Source organism: Pleurodeles waltl, chromosome 10 (assembly GCF_031143425.1).
Source record: "Pleurodeles waltl isolate 20211129_DDA chromosome 10, aPleWal1.hap1.20221129, whole genome shotgun sequence".
NCBI classification, from domain to species: Eukaryota; Metazoa; Chordata; class Amphibia; order Caudata; family Salamandridae; genus Pleurodeles; species Pleurodeles waltl.
Genome location: NC_090449.1, coordinates 279,753,428 through 279,771,184, shown reverse-complemented (window position 1 = coordinate 279,771,184; position 17,757 = coordinate 279,753,428).

Genomic DNA, 17,757 nt, shown 5'->3' with positions numbered 1-17,757 from the left:
CGTTGGAATGGCGTAGGCCACCATAAATCTGGGCCTCAGTTTGTAACAACTATGGTCGTGCCTGATTTTGCTGAGAAGAAGGAGTGAAGCAGTCAGGAAACGTATGGTAGTTATAGTTCGGACCTAGTTTCTATGTAAAAAGTATTGCCTATATATTTGGCAGCGCTTGACAAACCTTTGCAAAACTTTTAAAAAAAAATTGCCAGTCATGTCAGCTGCTGTCTAGAAAGTTTTTCAATGATCTGTCTGGGGGGTGGGTTCAGGGGGGCAGTTGGGGCCAGGAAAAAGAGGGGGTCTCTAAACATATTTACACCATTCGTTTTTCCCGGGTGATTTTAAATAGCAATAGCACCAAAACTACTGGATGGAATTACACACAATTTGGCAGAAAGGTAGGTCCTAGTCCAGAAAGAGTGATTTCTTTGTTTTTGTGTAATTCCGTTCAGTACTTTTTGAGAAATTAAGGGCAAACCAAATGTGTATATCTAGGGACATGAAAGATTCGCAACACCTCCTGATCTCGTGCTAAGATCTGATTGGCTGATAACACTTCAACCACAGAAGCTGTTGAAGTGTTGTCAGCCATCTTGGGACTCCACTGAAGCCGAGTCCCAGAAAAAAAAGTAAAAAATAAAGAAAAGGGACCAGAGTACGAACGCCAGGGCTAAAAAGCATTTTCATTTTATTTCACGGATGGAGTAACTCGAGCACCTTCGTGCAGTATTCTCACCTCACTCACCACATTACAGTAACTATAACTTGCCACGGTACCATAAAGTGTGTCCAGGCCAACCAGGTAATTTGAGATGTCATAAGTGTTGTAAGCAATGCAGTGATTTCACATGCTCTAACTTCTGTAATAAGCAAGGGTGTAGGTCAAGTAATTAACTCGTGTTCTTAGGTAACTATAACCCATGCCCCCGCCATGCACAGTTTTTTCATCAAAACTTTTACAGCAAATATTACACAGATATTATCAATGATGTTCTCAAAGATGTCTTGAGTGAAGTAAGATGTGGGGTAATCAGCAGTGCATGGCGAGGGCGTGAGTTACTTTAGGGCACGGGGTATAGTTACTTGAGCTAACCATAACTATAACTGCTGAATTTCTATGTTTTTTTGTGAGTAAATTCAAATCCTAGCTATAACGTCCCTGTAACCTTTGCTTTTGTAAGTGAATTTATATGTTTTTTTCACTCTTTTTACTAACTATAACATCCCTGTAACTTTTTTTTTTTCAGTGAATTTCTATGTTTTTTTAATTGTAAAATAATGTAAATTGCTATAGATTAAAGCAACCACTACAGTGCATGGCCTTTGGCCGTGCGTGGTGAGGGATGGCCTCATGGCCTGGCTTGTAGCCAGGCCTTGTAGCCAACCTGCTATAACTATCTAACTCTGTGCCAAAAACGGCCTTCAGGCGTGAGCAGCAGGAGTTGGCTGCAGGGCCTGGCAAGTTATGGTTACCTTAGGGCACGAGTTATAGTTACCTGAAATAACTCTAACTATAACTGCTGAATTTCTATGGCTTCGTACATTTGAAATGTGAACCTAACTATAATGTCCCCGTAACATTTGCTTTTTTTCAGTGAATTTGTATGCTTTTTTTAACAATAAGTAATTTTACTTACTTTACCACCGCCGTGCATGGCCCAAGGCAGCCTGGGCCAGGCCATGCAGCCAACCCCTTATAACCACCCATTCTGCCCCACGCCATGCACTGCCGAGACTGTCCGGAGGCCCTAGCCACACGTCATTCATGAAGTGCTTCTGTGTTTGGTGGAGATGTGATCATATTCCTGTGTATCAAGCATGCGTCACCAAAATCGGCAGGAAACACACTCTGGGGATCCTTTTAGTAAGTTGTCCATCATCCTGGGAAAATAGCAGGAGGATATTGCATACCACTAATGTATATGTGGTGGGGCCAAAAGGGCAGGGCTTCTAGGCCATTTTACATACTTGTAGTTTTAAAAGGGAGAGCATGATACCTGGTCTCAGCAGCACATGACAAGAAAGAACCCACTTGACACAGCCACTACATGAGATATTGCACTCAAAAAAAGGCAAGGATGCAAGTGACTCCGTCAAGCATTACGGATAACTTTTCAAGATGGAAATGCAGAGGAAAAACACTTCAATTGCCTTGACCATATGTAAGAAATTAGGATGATTAGTACTTTACAGAAGCTGAGCTTTAACTGGGGCACCTGCTTTGTTTATATCTGTAAGTGCATCCCATTGAGGTTTGATTTCTGTGAAATTAGTATCATGCCAGAATTAATCCTACCCTTCATATTTATCCACGAAGAGGCCACTGTTTTGTGCAGAATGTCTACTCAACGGCACTACTTTGTACTGGCTAATTAGTAAGTGCTACCTCATGGGTATATTTTTAGGGAAACTACTATACTACAGCTGTGCAAAGGATGCTACAGTTAATGTATCCAGTGATCTTGTGTGTCTGTAAGACCCCTGTGGTCCCAGCTGGTTTCCAGCCTCCTGTGGGAGCCAATATTGTTCTTGCATGCACGGAACTGCTAGAAATGCACCTCCCTGAGTGTGGGAGCAATACTTTCATTTTTTTTCCTGCCCCCAGTCTGCGGGCAGAAAAAGAGATAAAAACTCTGCTTTCAGCAAGCAGGAGCATTTTGACAGCTCCTGCTTGCTGGAACTGAAGTTAGTGTTTGCTTTTGCATGACGGGAGGTGTCACTCCTCCCGCCAAGCAAAAACAAACAGCTATCTCCTGACGGTGGGCATCTTGGGAGATAGCAGGAGCTGGCCCTGGGGGTAGCAATCCCAAGGGCAATTGATGGCTCCAGGAGGATGGCCATGTGCCCCATTCCTTTCTTTTCTATGGTCCGGCCCTGGGGAGGTGGAAGTCTCAAAGGCTGCATAACGCCTGGGAGTGGGGGCAGCAGGGCACCACCTTCATGTTTAAAAAAAATGGTATTTGGCCACGGGGAGGTGTTGGCCCCTGGGGTATCTGAAAGCCCCATGAGGGGGCTCTGCAAGGCCCCTCCTCCTTTTTAAAAAAAGGCCCAGGGGGTGATGGTCCCTGGGCCCAGCGGGTTCTGCATGGCCCAGCTGTATATCTTTTATATGTAACCCAGGGCAGGTGGTGTTCCCCATGTCTCTTAAGAGCCCTAGGAGGGGGCCATGCAACCCCTCATTTTTTTAAACTTTGGCATGCCTCCAGGACCTGGCCCAATCAAGGACTAAATTAAGAACAAGTGTGGGTGACTGCATTTTTTCCCTACAAAATTCACAGATCGACTATGGATTTTTCAGAAAATATATTTAAAAATACTTTTATATCTTTGCGGGGTCCCTGGGAGATCCTAGTACCAAGGCTAGTGGATTAGGGTATTTCTACTCTGCCCTCTTTTCTTTTTTTGGCATTTTTGTTGGGGGACTTGCTGAAGCCAAGTCCCAAAATGGCTGCCAACCCTTCCTGGTTGAAGTGTTGGTAGCCAGTCAGAGATGAGCACTGGAACTGTTGGTTCCGCATCCCTATATATCTATATTTATTTTTCTAACAATATCTCTACAACTACTGAACGTATTTACATCAAATCATGAAAAGCGTGCTTTCTGAGTCAAGAGCTAGCCTTCTGCCAAATCTGGTGACATTCCGTCCAGCCTTTCGGGTTGTAGTCATGTTCAATATCCCTAGGCGAAAATGCATAGGGGAAATGCGTTTTGGGACCCCCCTTTTTTCTCGGCCCCCGCTTGACGGATCACCCTGAAACTTTCAAGGCAGCAGCTGAGCTGACTATCATATTAGTTTGGGAAATTTCATGAAGATTCATCAAACGGCGCAAAATTTATTGCCAAAACAAAAAATGTTTTTCCTATGGAAACAAGGTCCTTACTATAAGCACCTACTGGCAACTGTCAGTAGGTAATTTATCTATCTATCTATCTATCGATCCATCTATCTCTCTAAATATATATGTCTGTGTGTGTGTGTATGTAAAGAAGCAAATCCTAGCAAATCATGGCTAGGGTCAGTGCGAGTCATGGGCGCAGGCCTCACTATATATATCCAATGTCAGTGTCAAACCCCCAGACACAGAAACTCGCACTCCAGAGTTGGATTCAAATTCGTTTATTGGCAAAGCATTTCGATCTGTAACAGATTTACCTTACTGCCTGATACAAACTAACTTGTGCACCACTCCCCTTAGAAAGTGCGTTCAACCGTGTAATAATAATAAAGAAAAGACTTTCCTTTTCCCCCTTCGCTCCATGATACAGACAACAGACTACATGGCATGTTTCTATGGAGTTCTAAACAAATTAAACAATGAATATATATTCAGCAATTAAGCTTAAAACTCATATTAAAGTGGACAAGCATTCATCATGAGGAACATGGTGATGTTGATAAGAAAGGCATAGCCCGCAAGGGATTTTTCAGTAGGTAAAACAAGAGGAAGTTCCCATATCTGCCTGATTTATACACAAAGCATAATTCAAAAGTGTAAAATCACATTTCATAGAAAAATAATGGCAATGCTACAAATCTCAAAAGGAACCTGTTAGACCATAGTTTGAGTTCCAATATCTGGTACAAAAGACTCCGTGATAATTCACATTAAACTGATAATTCAGGCCAATTGGCCTACTTAAACCCCCTAAGATTTAAATCATAAATACAACAAATGTGCTCCCAGTGCCAAACACATAAAAATACAAAAAGAAACAGCACACAAATAATTCCTAAAATGCCATAGGACTCCATTGTGAAAACACAGAGCAATTGGCATATAGGCCCTCATTACAACCCTGGTGGTAAATCCCGCTTACCACCGAGCTGAAGGCCGCCAGCATACCATGGCCGCGGCGGAAATCAGCTACAGGTATAACTACCCACATCTCGTAATCCGCCACAATACAGACACCCACACAAGTCCGCCACACCAAAGGTCAGTGATAAACCGGCGATAGCAAAACCCACACCGTCACGCCAACAGGAATACTCCCACACTATCACGACCCACGAATCAACGGGGCGATCTTTCAACTGCGGTAAACCATTGGCGGTACACACCGCCGCGCTCAACATACACACACATTTACAAAACACAACCACATTGGACAATTCGAAATACACACACCTGATACACATACACACACCACACCCACACACTCACACCACTATAAAACACACACCCACATTACTCACAACCCCTTACAATGACATTTTTGTGAAGAAGCAGTGAGAGAGAGAATAGCAAACACAACACCAGCATCCCCAAGCACACAACACCATCACTCATACAACATCCACGCACCTCAAAAAACACACCCCAACACAACACATCACACAGCACAACAAACAGCACCTCACACATTACCCACACCACATCATGGCACCTCAAAGACACCCCAGATTTTATGAGGAGGAGCTCAGGGTCATGGTGGATAAAATCATCTGGGAAGAGCCACAGCTTTTTGGATCACAGGTGCAGCACACCTCCATTGCTAGGAAAATGGAGCTATGGCAGAGTATCGTCGACAGGGTCAACGAAGTGGGACAGCACCCCAGAACACGGGTTGGCATCAGGAAGAGGTGGAACGACCTACGGGGGAAGGTGCGTTCAGTGGTATCCAGACACCAGGTAGCTGTACAGAGGACTGGCGGTAGACCCCCACTTCCTCCCCCACAACTAACAACATGGGAGGAGCACGTTTTGGCAATACTGCATCCTGAGGGCCTCGCAGGAGTAGCAGGAGGACTGGACTCTGGTAAGTCATATCTTTACTGCCATATCGCCCCACCCCACCTGCATGCCATCACATACTCCCACCCTCACCTCCATAACTCCAACACCTCACATATGCCCCACCATCACAACCCACATATCCCAATACCAAGCCCTGCATGCAACACCTCTGCATGGACACCCATCACCAAAGCATGTCCAGTACAGATACCCACACAGACCCCAAAACACTAATCACACAAGGGCAAGCTCAGGAGTAGAGGGTAACTCACCCATTGCACAAGATGGCGCACACAGATACAATAACTATGCATTTACACCCCAACAGGACCCATTCCCAAACGTCACCGGACAGGAGGTGCCAGAAATATCCCATCCCCCCACAGAAGAGGCCCACAGTGACGACAGCAGCTCTGCACGTCTGGATCAAGATGACCAGGCTGGCCCATCAGGGACCTCTGGACAGTCGGTTCCCCTGCCACTTTCACAAACCACCACAGAGCCTCCCCTCTCAGGAAACACCAGCACAGCACCCACCCAGTGGGCACATCCCTCTTTCCCCAGGACACCTCAATCAGCAGTGTTTCCACCACTACAGGGACCCCAGCCAAACCCACCAACCCAAGACAATCAGGGACCTGGGGTCAGTGGCAGTGGGCACACGGTTCAGGGGACAGAGGCACAGGATAACAGGGAAACTGGGAGGACTACTGTGCGACAGGGGGAGGACAGGCCCAGGGAACCCACTCTCCACGAGGCACTCTCCAACATCATGGGAGCATACCATCATTCCCAGGAGACCATGGGCACGGTACTGGCCAAGTTTCAGGAGACCCAGTGGCTGCAGGAGGAGCACTACCTGGGGATCAGGGAGGACTTGAAGTCCATCAGCACTACCCTGGTCACCGTTGCAGGGGTGCTGGCAGACCTGGCCAACACCATGAGGGACACAGAGGCACACAAATGGGCCCCTGACACTAGCCTGAATGATGAACAGCCCTCTACTTCCGCCGGCGCTAGTGGGCAGGAGGTCCTGTCACAGGACCAACAGGCCACCAGCACCCCACCCCCTGCAGAAGGAGAACCACCCCGCAAATGGTCCCTGAGATCCAGGAACAAGACAGAGAACATTGCCAAGACCCCCACCAGGAAATAACACTCTCCTGATTGTCACCCTTTTGTCCCACTTTGTCACCCAGACAACTTTGACCTGCCATTACTCCACTTCCTATGCCCCCTTGGACAATGCACCTGTGAGACCAAGACACTGGACTCTACCATGGACATTCCTCCACCATCACCCCAGCCCATTGCACACCCCCTCCACTTATTTGCACAGAAATAAACACCCTTGAATCACAAATCAATCTGGAGTCAGTCTTTACTTTCAAAAATGTGTAATTGCAACCTCTCAGAAATATAGCAATGTCAATGTTCATGTTCACATACCAATGTTACACAGTTGTTGGGCAGCAGTAAACATAGCAGAGTTCACAAAGTGGGACCCAGTAGAAAGGCAAAGTGAAATGTCAGGGTCCATACACAGAGGTAACAAAGGCAGATTTATGCAATGTCCTACAGTAGTATGATGTGTGAGAAGCAGTGCCATCCTCTTACCTGTGTCCCACTGGAAGTATTGCATGATGATGTTGTTTCGGTTGTCTATATCTTCTTCTTCTGCCTCCTCTTCTTCACTGTCCACAGGCTCCACAGCTGCCACGAGATCAACATCAGACCGATCCTCTTGCAGAAAAGGCACCTGGCGTGCCAAAGCCAGGTTGTGCAACATACAGCATGCCACGGTGATCTGGCACACCTTCTTCGGTGAGTAGTACAGGGAGCCACCTGTCAGATGGAGGCAATGGAATCTGGCCTTCAGGAGGTCGAAGGTGAGCTATATTATCCTTCTATTTCGCCTATGTGCCTCGTTGTAGCGTTCCTCTGCCCTTGTCCTGGGATTCCGCACTGGGGTCAGTAGACATGACAGGTTGGGGTAACCAGAGTCACCTGCAAATATCGAGGGACAACTGTTAGACATCCTCCAACCCTTATGGACTCTCCCATACCCAGACACCTATGTCAAATTTGTTGGGACCTTGGGCTCACCTATTAGCCACACACAGTGCCTCTGGAGTTGCCCCATCACAAAAGGGATGCTACTATTCCTCAAAATGTAAGCATCATGCACTGAGCCAGGATACTTGCCATTCACATGGGAGATGTACTGGTCTGCCAAACACACCATCTGCACATTCATAGAATGGTAGCTTTTGCGGTTTCTGTACACCTGTTCATTCCTGGGGGGGGGGACAAATGCCACATGTGTCCCATCAATGGCACCAATGATGTTGGGGATATGTCCCAGGGCATAGAAATCACCTTTCAATGTAGGCAAATCCTCCACCTGAGGGAAAACGATGTAGATGCGCATGTGTTTCAGCAGGGCAGACAACACTCTGGACAACACGTTAGAGAATATTGGCTGTGACATCCCTGATGCCATGGCCACTGTTGTTTGAAAGGACCCACTGGCCAGGAAATGAGTACTGACAGGACCTGGACTAGAGGGGGGATTCCTGTGGGATTGCGGATAGCTGACATCAGGTCTGGCTCCAACTGGGCACACAGTTCTTGGATCGTTGCACGATCAAGTCTGTATGTGATAATGATGTGTCTGTCTTCCATTGTCGACAGGTCCACCAGGGGTCTGTATACCAGAGGATGACACCATCTCATCACCTGCCCCAGCGGACGTGCCCTATGGAGGAAAAAGGTGAGCAGAGGGTCATACACCACATAGGTTTCACAAGGCTGCTTAGCACAATCGTGATGTAATCAGTGTGTGGCGCTGTCTGTCCATATTCCTGGCCAAAAGTGCTGTGACGCAGTTATTTGCCCTGCCATGTGCCCCCCTGAAATGGTGGCTGCCTGACCTGTAAGGAGGGTCAAGTGGAAATTAGGTAACTGCGCTGGCGTTGTGCAGCATCGCGGTAGGCGGTCAAGACCGTGGCGCAATTCAGCATTGGTTATCATTGGGCCCTATGGGTTCCAGGAGCCAATGACGATGTACGCTAGCGGTGACGGTACGCACAGCCGCGGACGTGACCACCATTTTCTATCTCTTCACTCACTTGATACCTGACCTTCAACAGAAGAGGACCTACACAGCAAGTGCTGCTGTGACCTGAGTCTGGAAGCGACAATGGCTACAGAGTCTGGGGAAAGGGCCCCTACCTTCGCTATGGAGGAGTTGGAGAAACTGGTGGATGGGGTCCTCCCCCAGTACACGCTACTCTACGGTCCTCCAGACAAACAAGTGAGTAAACTGTGTGCATGGTGGAAGGCACATGAATGTATGGAATGTCGTGGATTGAAGAGACGGGGGGGGGCAGAGGCCAGCATGTGAGGATGGTGAGTGTATGTTTTTCTGGGCCAGGGTGGGAGGTTTGTGGCCAATGAGTAAGAAGAACCAGACGGGGGAGTAACATCCATTCTTACTTCACTATTCCTCTAGGTCAGCGCCCACCAGAAGAGGGGGATTTGGAGTGCCATCGCCAAGGAAGTGCAGACCCTGGGGGTCTACCATAGACGGAGCACCCACTGCCGCAAAAGATGGGAGGACCTGCGCCGCTGGACCAAGAAGATGGCAGAGGCCCAGCTGGTGATGGCTTCCCAACGTGGAAGGGATGCCCGTCGCACCATGACCTCTTTGATGTACCAGATCCTGGCGGTGGCATATCCTGAGTTGGATGGGTGCTTGAGGGCATCACAGCAGCCACAAGGGGGTGAGTACAGTCTCATTCAGCTGACTCTGCGCGCTTCATGAGGTTTCTGGGTGGGGGAAGTGGGCTGTGGGTTCCCCTAGGCCAGGGCAGACGCGCCAAGGTAGATCCATTGTTTTGCAGGCTCAGTGCCACTCCAACCCCAAAAGTGGTAGTGGCCCTCTACACCTTGTCAGGCTCCTGTGGGTTCCAGCTGTGCATCAAATGGGTCTAGGCAGAGTTTCCCATGGGCATGGGCTTTTCCCCTGAAGTGTTAGTGTCTGGGCTAGTGCTTAGGTCTGCTCCCTGTGTGTTGTGTCCGCCAACGGTAGTAGTGTTGCAGGCATTGACCATGTGTCTCTTCTGTCTTCCCCCCCCCTTTTTGGTTTGTCACCCTGTCCTTGTGTGCATTAGCATCATCTGGCGGAGGAGCATTGGCACCAGAGCAGGAGGGAGCTGCAACCCACATGGCCCTGGAGGGTGAATTTACGGAGTCTGAAGGCACCAGTGGGACGGAGGGCGAGTGGAGCTCCACGACCGGGACAGGAGCAGACACCAGCGACAGCGACTCCTCCTCTGATGGGAGCTCCCTTGTGGTGGCAGGCACCTCTGTGCCCACCGCATCAACAGGTACTGCCACCACCCCCCCTACCATCACTGCCCTCCCAGCAGCCCCTCAGTGTTTCCCATGCCCACTTACCCAGGAGGGTGGGCATCTCCTTCACCCCAGGTACCTCAGGCTCTGCCCCACTCAGTCCTGCTGCCCTCAGTGAGGAGGCTATTGACCTCCTGAGATCCCTCACTGTTGGGCAATCAACCATTTTGAATGCCATCCAGGGTGTCGAGAGGCATTTGCAGCAAACAAATGCGTACCTGGAGGGCATTCATTCTGGCGTGGCAGCCCAACAGAGAGCATTTCAGGCTCTGGCCTCAGCACTGATGGCAGTCATTGTCCCATGTCCAGCCTCCCCCCTCCAACGTCCACTACCCAGACCCATTCCCCTCTTCCTTAGCCTACCCTAAGCACACCATCAGACCAGCATGCACATTCATCAACACACAAGAGTGGACATGGCAAACATAAGCACCACACATCCCACAGGCACTCACACAAGCACCATCCCCATGCAGACACACCAACATCCACTGCCTCCACTGTGTCCCTCTCCTCCACGTCCTCCTCCTCCCTCCCAGTCTTGTCTCCACTCACACCTGCATGCACTACATCCTCAGCCACTACCTCCAGCACGCCCATCACCACACACCGCTCACGTGCAATCACCACCCCCACTACCATGCACACGTCCCCTGTGTCCTCTCCCAGTGTGTCTGTGAGCCCTCCTCCCAAATTACACAAACGCAGGCATACACCCACTCAACAGCCCTCCACCTCACAACAGCCTCTGGCCCATGCACCTTCACCCAAATTCAGCAGACGTACACCTCCTACAACCACTACCTCTTCCTCCACTCCCAATCCCCCTCCATCTTCCCGTCCCAGTGTGTCTGAAAAACATTTCCTGGCTAACATTGACCTCTTCCCTACACCTCCCCCCCGTCCTTCCCCCAGGGCCAGGATGTCCAGATTAAAGCCCAGCACGTCAGCCACCAAATCCTCCAGCACTGTGGTCCCTGCGAGTCCCATAACATCGCGGGCGGCACCCATCAGGGCTTCCGGTGTGCCACATAGCGAGGCCAAGGAAGAGCCCATTCTGCCACCTGCCAAGGTGAAGAAAGGGCCCACATGCCGTAGGGAAAAGCCGCACCAACCACCCAGCAAGGCCTCCTCCAAGCCAAAAGGGGACAGTGCCAAGGGCCCAGCAGCGACATCCAAGTTCGGGAAGGGACACAAGGCTAAGGGGAAGTCAGCACAGGGAACGGAGCCTCTGGCTGAGGGACTGGTGTCACCCCTTCTGGCAAACAGAACAGCAACCTGTACGGCAGTGGACACCACCACCTGCACCTCAACCTGCACCGCCGCCTGCACCGCCACCTGCACCGCCACATGCACCGCCACCTACACCGCCACCTGCACGTCTGCGGCCTCAGCAACGGTCCCCAGCATCATCCCCAGTGGGCAGCCATCCGAGGCTGCAGGAGACGCCCTGCTGTCTCCCTCCACAGGAGCTGACACATACACCACCAGCAGCATCTCCGCCACAGACACCGCAGAAACCACCGCCACCAGCCCTGTGACGTGCACAGACAGTGCCACCACAGCCGACATGGACAACATTCCCAGTGGACAGCCGCCTGAGGCTGCAGGAGATGTCCTGGACCCTGCACAGCGTACATGAGGCACCACAACCAGCACTGTTAGTACCAGCAGGTGGCAGGTAAAGTCGCAGCAGGGTGGAGTGTGTCTCTCACTCCATGGAGTATCATGCTACCTGTTCCCAGGCAATCTCGTGGCATACATACCCAAGTGAGGGAATGGGACCTGCCACACAGCATGTACAGCACTCTGGGCGCAAAGCCCCCTCCAGAACCAGTGGAGAAAAGCATCCACTACCCCAGTACTTGGCAGGATGAAGCACTCTGGGCACAAAGCCCCCTCCAGAACCAGTGGAGAAAAGCATCCACTCACCCAGTCCTTGGCAGGATAAAGCACTCTAGGCACAAAGCTCCCTCCAGAACCAGTGGAGAAAAGCATCCACTACCCCAGTCCTTGGCAGGATGAAGCACTCTGGGCACAAAGCCCCCTCCAGAACCAGTGGAACATGTCACACACTTGAGAGACTGTGGCTTTGCACTCTCCAGGATAAAGCAGTGGGCAAACCACCCACTTGAGAGACTTGAGAGACTGTGGCTTTGCAATCCCCAGGATAAAGCAGTGGGCAAACCACCCACTTGAGAGACTTAAGAGACTGTGGCTTTGCATTCCCCAGGACCAATCAGTGGGCATGGAGCCCCCTCGTGGAGCAGTGGCGTCGTCCCTTCATCTGGCTGAGGTGCCCTCCTTCCCCCTGAGGTGCCTGTTTATTTTCGAACTGATGCCCCAGCGGTGTTCTCTCCGTTTAGAGTCAGGTATCATGTGTGGGCTTCGCCCATGCATTTTGGGACCACTGGTCCACGGACAATGATTGGAACACTATCCGGACTTGTGTAGTTGCTGTACATATTTGTATACAATGATCTGTTACAGAGCTGTTTCCGTATCTGATTTTTCGATGATTTCACTCGTTACAATCATTTCATTTTGTACTTGTGCTCTTCCAGAGGGTGACGGGGTGTAAATGTAATGTTGATGCATGTGTTTGTGTGTATTGTGTTGTGGGTGAGGGTGGGGGTGTTGCGTGTTACATGTGTGTGTCACTCTCTTTTTCCTCCCCCCTCCCCTGTGAGCTAGGTGCAGTACTCACCGTAGTCGTCGCCGCCGACTTTGCTGCTCCTGGTAGAAGAGGAGGAAAAACCAACATTGGTAGCACCTGAAGTTCGGGCTCCATGGCATCCTGGTTCCTCATTGCGTGTCAAGAGGTGAGTGGTTTCCGTTCCAAAGACTGTTTCCACCGTGCTTTTGATGGCATTGGTACCGCCTCGGAAAAGGTGGCGGATTGGTGCCTTGCAATATAGTGGGCGGTACATTGTCTTCCGCCTGTCTGTTGGCGGTTACCGCTGCGGTGTTTGTTTCTATCGCCATGGCGGTTGGAGTGTTAAAGTGGCTGTTTGTGTTGCCGGTTTCCGCCATGGTCGTGATTTCCTTTTTTTACCACCGGCCTGTTGCCGGTCTTACCGCCGCTTTAACACCGACCCCCAGGGTTGTAATGAGGGCCATAGTATTTTCCTGATACCTTAATGATCCAAGTTCAAGATACTTCAAAAACAGGTGATGGGAGCAATAAACCTGCATGAAATATATGAAAAATCAATGATGCCATTCGTCATATTAAAGAGAGACCAGCAGAAAGATAAGAGACTAAAGTGATAAAAATTAAAGTTCTTAGCTCATGGGGTGACATTATCCAATATGCACAAAGAGTTCTTTATCCAGGTTCAAACTTCCTGGCATCCTGGTATTGAGACAGATAATGTATTCGGACTCAAGAATCCGTAGTCTCTTCTCTCTGTCACCACCTCGTGCTGTCATAACCACCCTGTCACCACCAAAGGAATAGACGGTGTTAGGATTTTGAGAGTGTTCCTTAGCCCAATGTCTCGCCACAGGTTAAGTCTGATCACAATTCCTGATGGCCCAGAGGTGTGCAAGAATCCTCTTCTTTACAGGGAATATAGTACTCACTACGTAGAGTAAGCCACAGGGACAAACCAGTACATACACACAATAGTCACTACCACATGTAATGAATTTGTTGATACGTCCTTGTCTGCCCATTGGCAATGAATAAGTCTTGGTGTTCTTACTTCCCTTCCCTTGCAGGCTTTACAATTCCCGCATTTACAGAAATCATTTTGTTCACTCATCCAATCCCCTTGTTTCAAATGTGTGTTCATGTAACTGTGTACTAGAATCCCCCTACAGACCTGGACTTTCTGTAGGTGACTAGTGGGTGAAGTGGTATTTTCTGGCCTATAATGGGAGCTAATTTAAACAAATTCCAGTGTCTGGAAATCATGCTCCTAATTTTGTCGGATTCTGCACTGTAAGTAGTAATCAGCCTCATTTGCTGAGTGTCAGCCCCTGTCTGAACTTTCTTGACTAGGATAGGGTCCCTAGACAGGTAAGCAGCTTTCTCTTTTGCTGTTTTAAGAACTTTAAGCAGATAGCCTCTAGCCCTGAATCTCCTAGACATCCTGTCCTGTTCTGTCTGAAAGGCATGCTCATAACTGCAGTTCTGTTTTGCCATTAAAAGTTTCTCATAGGGGATACTCCAATACTCCATTCGAGTTTAGTTGGAGTTTAATTGGCTGTGGCATGCAGGATACTGTTGCCTGCTGTTTCCTTCCGAAAAAGACATGTGTGTACAGAAATCCATTTCCCTCTCATGAATTTTGTGTGAAGGTTAGATTAAGGTCATTTTGTATTGTTATCTATCAAAAATTCTTGTAATAGGCTTCTTGGGCCATCCCATACCAAAAGAGGTCATCAGTGTATCTTGTCCAGAATGCAATATGTTTGGTACACCTAACGTTATGGTCTATCCAGACATGCTGCTCCTCCCACCAACCCATAAATATTCCTGCATAACTTGGGACAAAGCAACTGCCCATCATAGTCAAGACTAATTGCCTATACCAGGACTCATTGAACAGAAAAAAGTCTCAGCATGTCTAACAGCACCATGGAATGATCATATACATTGAAAGCCTTAACTCTGAAGAAAGGTCTGCAAGCTTTGACTCCCAAGGAATGGTCAATACAGGTGTATAATGAAACCACATTAATGGTAACCAGTAAATAGGTAGACTGCCAGAGTATCTCACATTTCTTGGAGATACAATCTGTACTGTCCTTACAATATGAATGAAGATTAAGTATGTATGGAAGTAAGAAGAAATCAAGGTAAATTGAGGTGGGATCTAGGAGGCTGTTATTGGCCAAAATGTTGAGTCTGCCCATTGCATTCAATTTGTTTTAATGTATTTTTGGCAACATGTAAAAACATAGTGCTACTCGTTTATGAACATTCAGAAATTATAATTCTTCTGTACTCAAAATACCTTTTAACCTCCATTCACCTAGCTTAGAGTGATACCTAGAGATAGTCTGTGTATAACCCCCATAGGTGGTTAATTCATAATCCCTGGATCTTGTGAGTTGTCCTTCTGCCTCTCGTCAGTTTTTTTGAAATCCCATAGTACCACATATTCCCCTTATCAGAGGGCCTTCTAACAATGTTAGTGTCCTGTGCCAGGGAATTCAAGATTCAAGGCCAGCCTTTGTTCTGAGGATAGGTTCTTAGCATAGTGATTTTGACTGTTTTCCGGCATTCACAAGTTACTACTTCATGAAAAGTGTCTATGTTATGTGGTGTGGTGGGGTCGCATTTGGACTTAGGTTTGAAAGGGTTAATGCAACTTCTATCTAATTCAAGATTCAACACACATAACAAATCTCTTTCTGTAGCCCAATTGCCACCTCCACATTCCAATCCAAGTAAAGAAGTCAGTCTCTCAATATCCTCCAGACACAATGATCAAAAGTGTGATCATAGTGTGATCATTACTAGACAAACTGGGAAGGGCAGGACTGCATTTGTTTTCTTGTTGTAAAAATATCTTTCTTAACTTAAGTTTACAAATAAATAAAAACATAACTATGCGAGTCCTGTTATAGTTCATATTGGCTTCTAGACAAAAGGTCAAACCAATTCCAAGAGGGACTGTTTACCCTTATTCAGTCTACGTGAGGATAGGTTGATAACAGTTAAATATTCCTCACCAATAATTTTCTCCTTGTCTGCTTTATCGCTCTCCCATGCGGCATAGTGCTTTTGTCCTTCTTTCCCTCCTCTGGATTGTTCATCCTACTCCACTGTCTGCATATTTTTCTGTTGGTAGCTTTTTGTGTGACCCCTCTGCTCTGTTGCAGAAAATGGTACTCATCCAGGGCAGTTAAGGACGGTACATCCTTATTGCTTGTTCCAGGCTGATCATCCAGTTCCTGTTGTCTGAGAGCCCACAACTGTTTGTGCTCTTTGACCGCATTGTCGAGTCTCCTCCCGAAGGTCAAAATGCGCCCACTCAAGTAATCTTTGTTATCCCGCAAAAATTTGTGCTATTTCTTTGTCTGAATTTCCTCCTTATACTTGACCATCCTCTGTTCCATTTGGGTGATGAATTTCTGCATCTCCTATTGCGTCGGATGCTTGTCAAAAACTGCCTTTAGCTTGGTAATCTCTTTGCATGTTTGTTCTGATTCCATTTTGACATATTTGGACAATAGTCCCATCATGGTCTTACAAACTGAAGCCAACAATGCTGACTATTTCTAAAGTAATTTAGGATTATCAGTATAATGTGAATTATCACTAAGGTGGTCATTGCAACATTGGCGGTAAAAGCCGCTTACCGCCGTGCAGAAGACCGCCAACACACCGCCGCGGCCGCAGAATTCCACCACAGCTATTATGACCCACATCTCGAAATCCGACAAAATTCAGACACCCACACAAGTCTGCCACACCAAAGGTCAGTGATAAACTGGCGAAAACAAAACCTCCACCGTCACGCCAACAGAAATACGCCCACACTATCACGACCCACGAATCCACTTGGGGGTCTTTCAACCGCGGAATTCCATTGGCGGTACACACCGCCGCGCTCAAAATACACACACACATACAAAACACCGCCACATTGGACAATTCCAAATACACACACCTGATAAACATACACACACCACACCCACACACTCAATACAATATAAAACACACACGCACATCACCCACAAACCCCTACGACCAAAAATTCCGAAAGAAGGCCAGAGAGAGACACCGCCATCCACAAACTAGCAGCCACAGGCACTCAACACCATCACCCACACAACTTCCACGCACAAAACACTACACACCACTACATATCACCACACTTATCACCACACACTCCACCCCACACATCACCCACACCACCCCATGGCACGGCAAAGACACCCAAGGTTCTCGGAGGAGGAGCTCAGGGTCATGGTGGAGGAAATCGTCCGGGTAGAGCCACAGCTATTCCGAGCACAGGTGCAGCACACCTCCATAGCTAGGAAGATGGAGCTATGGCGAAGAATAGTCGACGGGGTCAACGCAGTGGGACAGCACCCAAGAAATCGGGACGACATCAGGAAGAGGTGGAACGACCTACGGGGGAAGGTGCGTTCCGTGGTCTCTAGACACCACCTGGCGGTACAGCGGACTGGCGGCAGACCCCCACCTCCTCCCCCACAACTAACAACATGGGAGGAGCAGGTCTTGCCGATTCTGCACCCTGAGGGCCTCGCAGGAGTTGGTGGAGGAATGGACTCTGGTAAGTCAAACCTTTAACTATCATATCCCCCACCCTACCTGCATGCTATCACAGACCCCCACACTCGCCCCCTCCCCTATCACTCCAACTCCTCACAAATGTACTAATAACACAAACCACACATCCCAACATAAAGCCCTGCATGAAACAACAAAGCATGGACACCCATCACTAAAGCATGCCTACTGCACATACCCATAACACCCCCCTCAACCATCATCACACAAGCCCCCACACAGGAATGCTAGCACTGGGGTACACGGTCACCCACCCATTGCACACCATGACACACACAGATGCAATAATCATGCTTTTACACCCCTGTAGGACCACTACCCAACGTCACCAGACA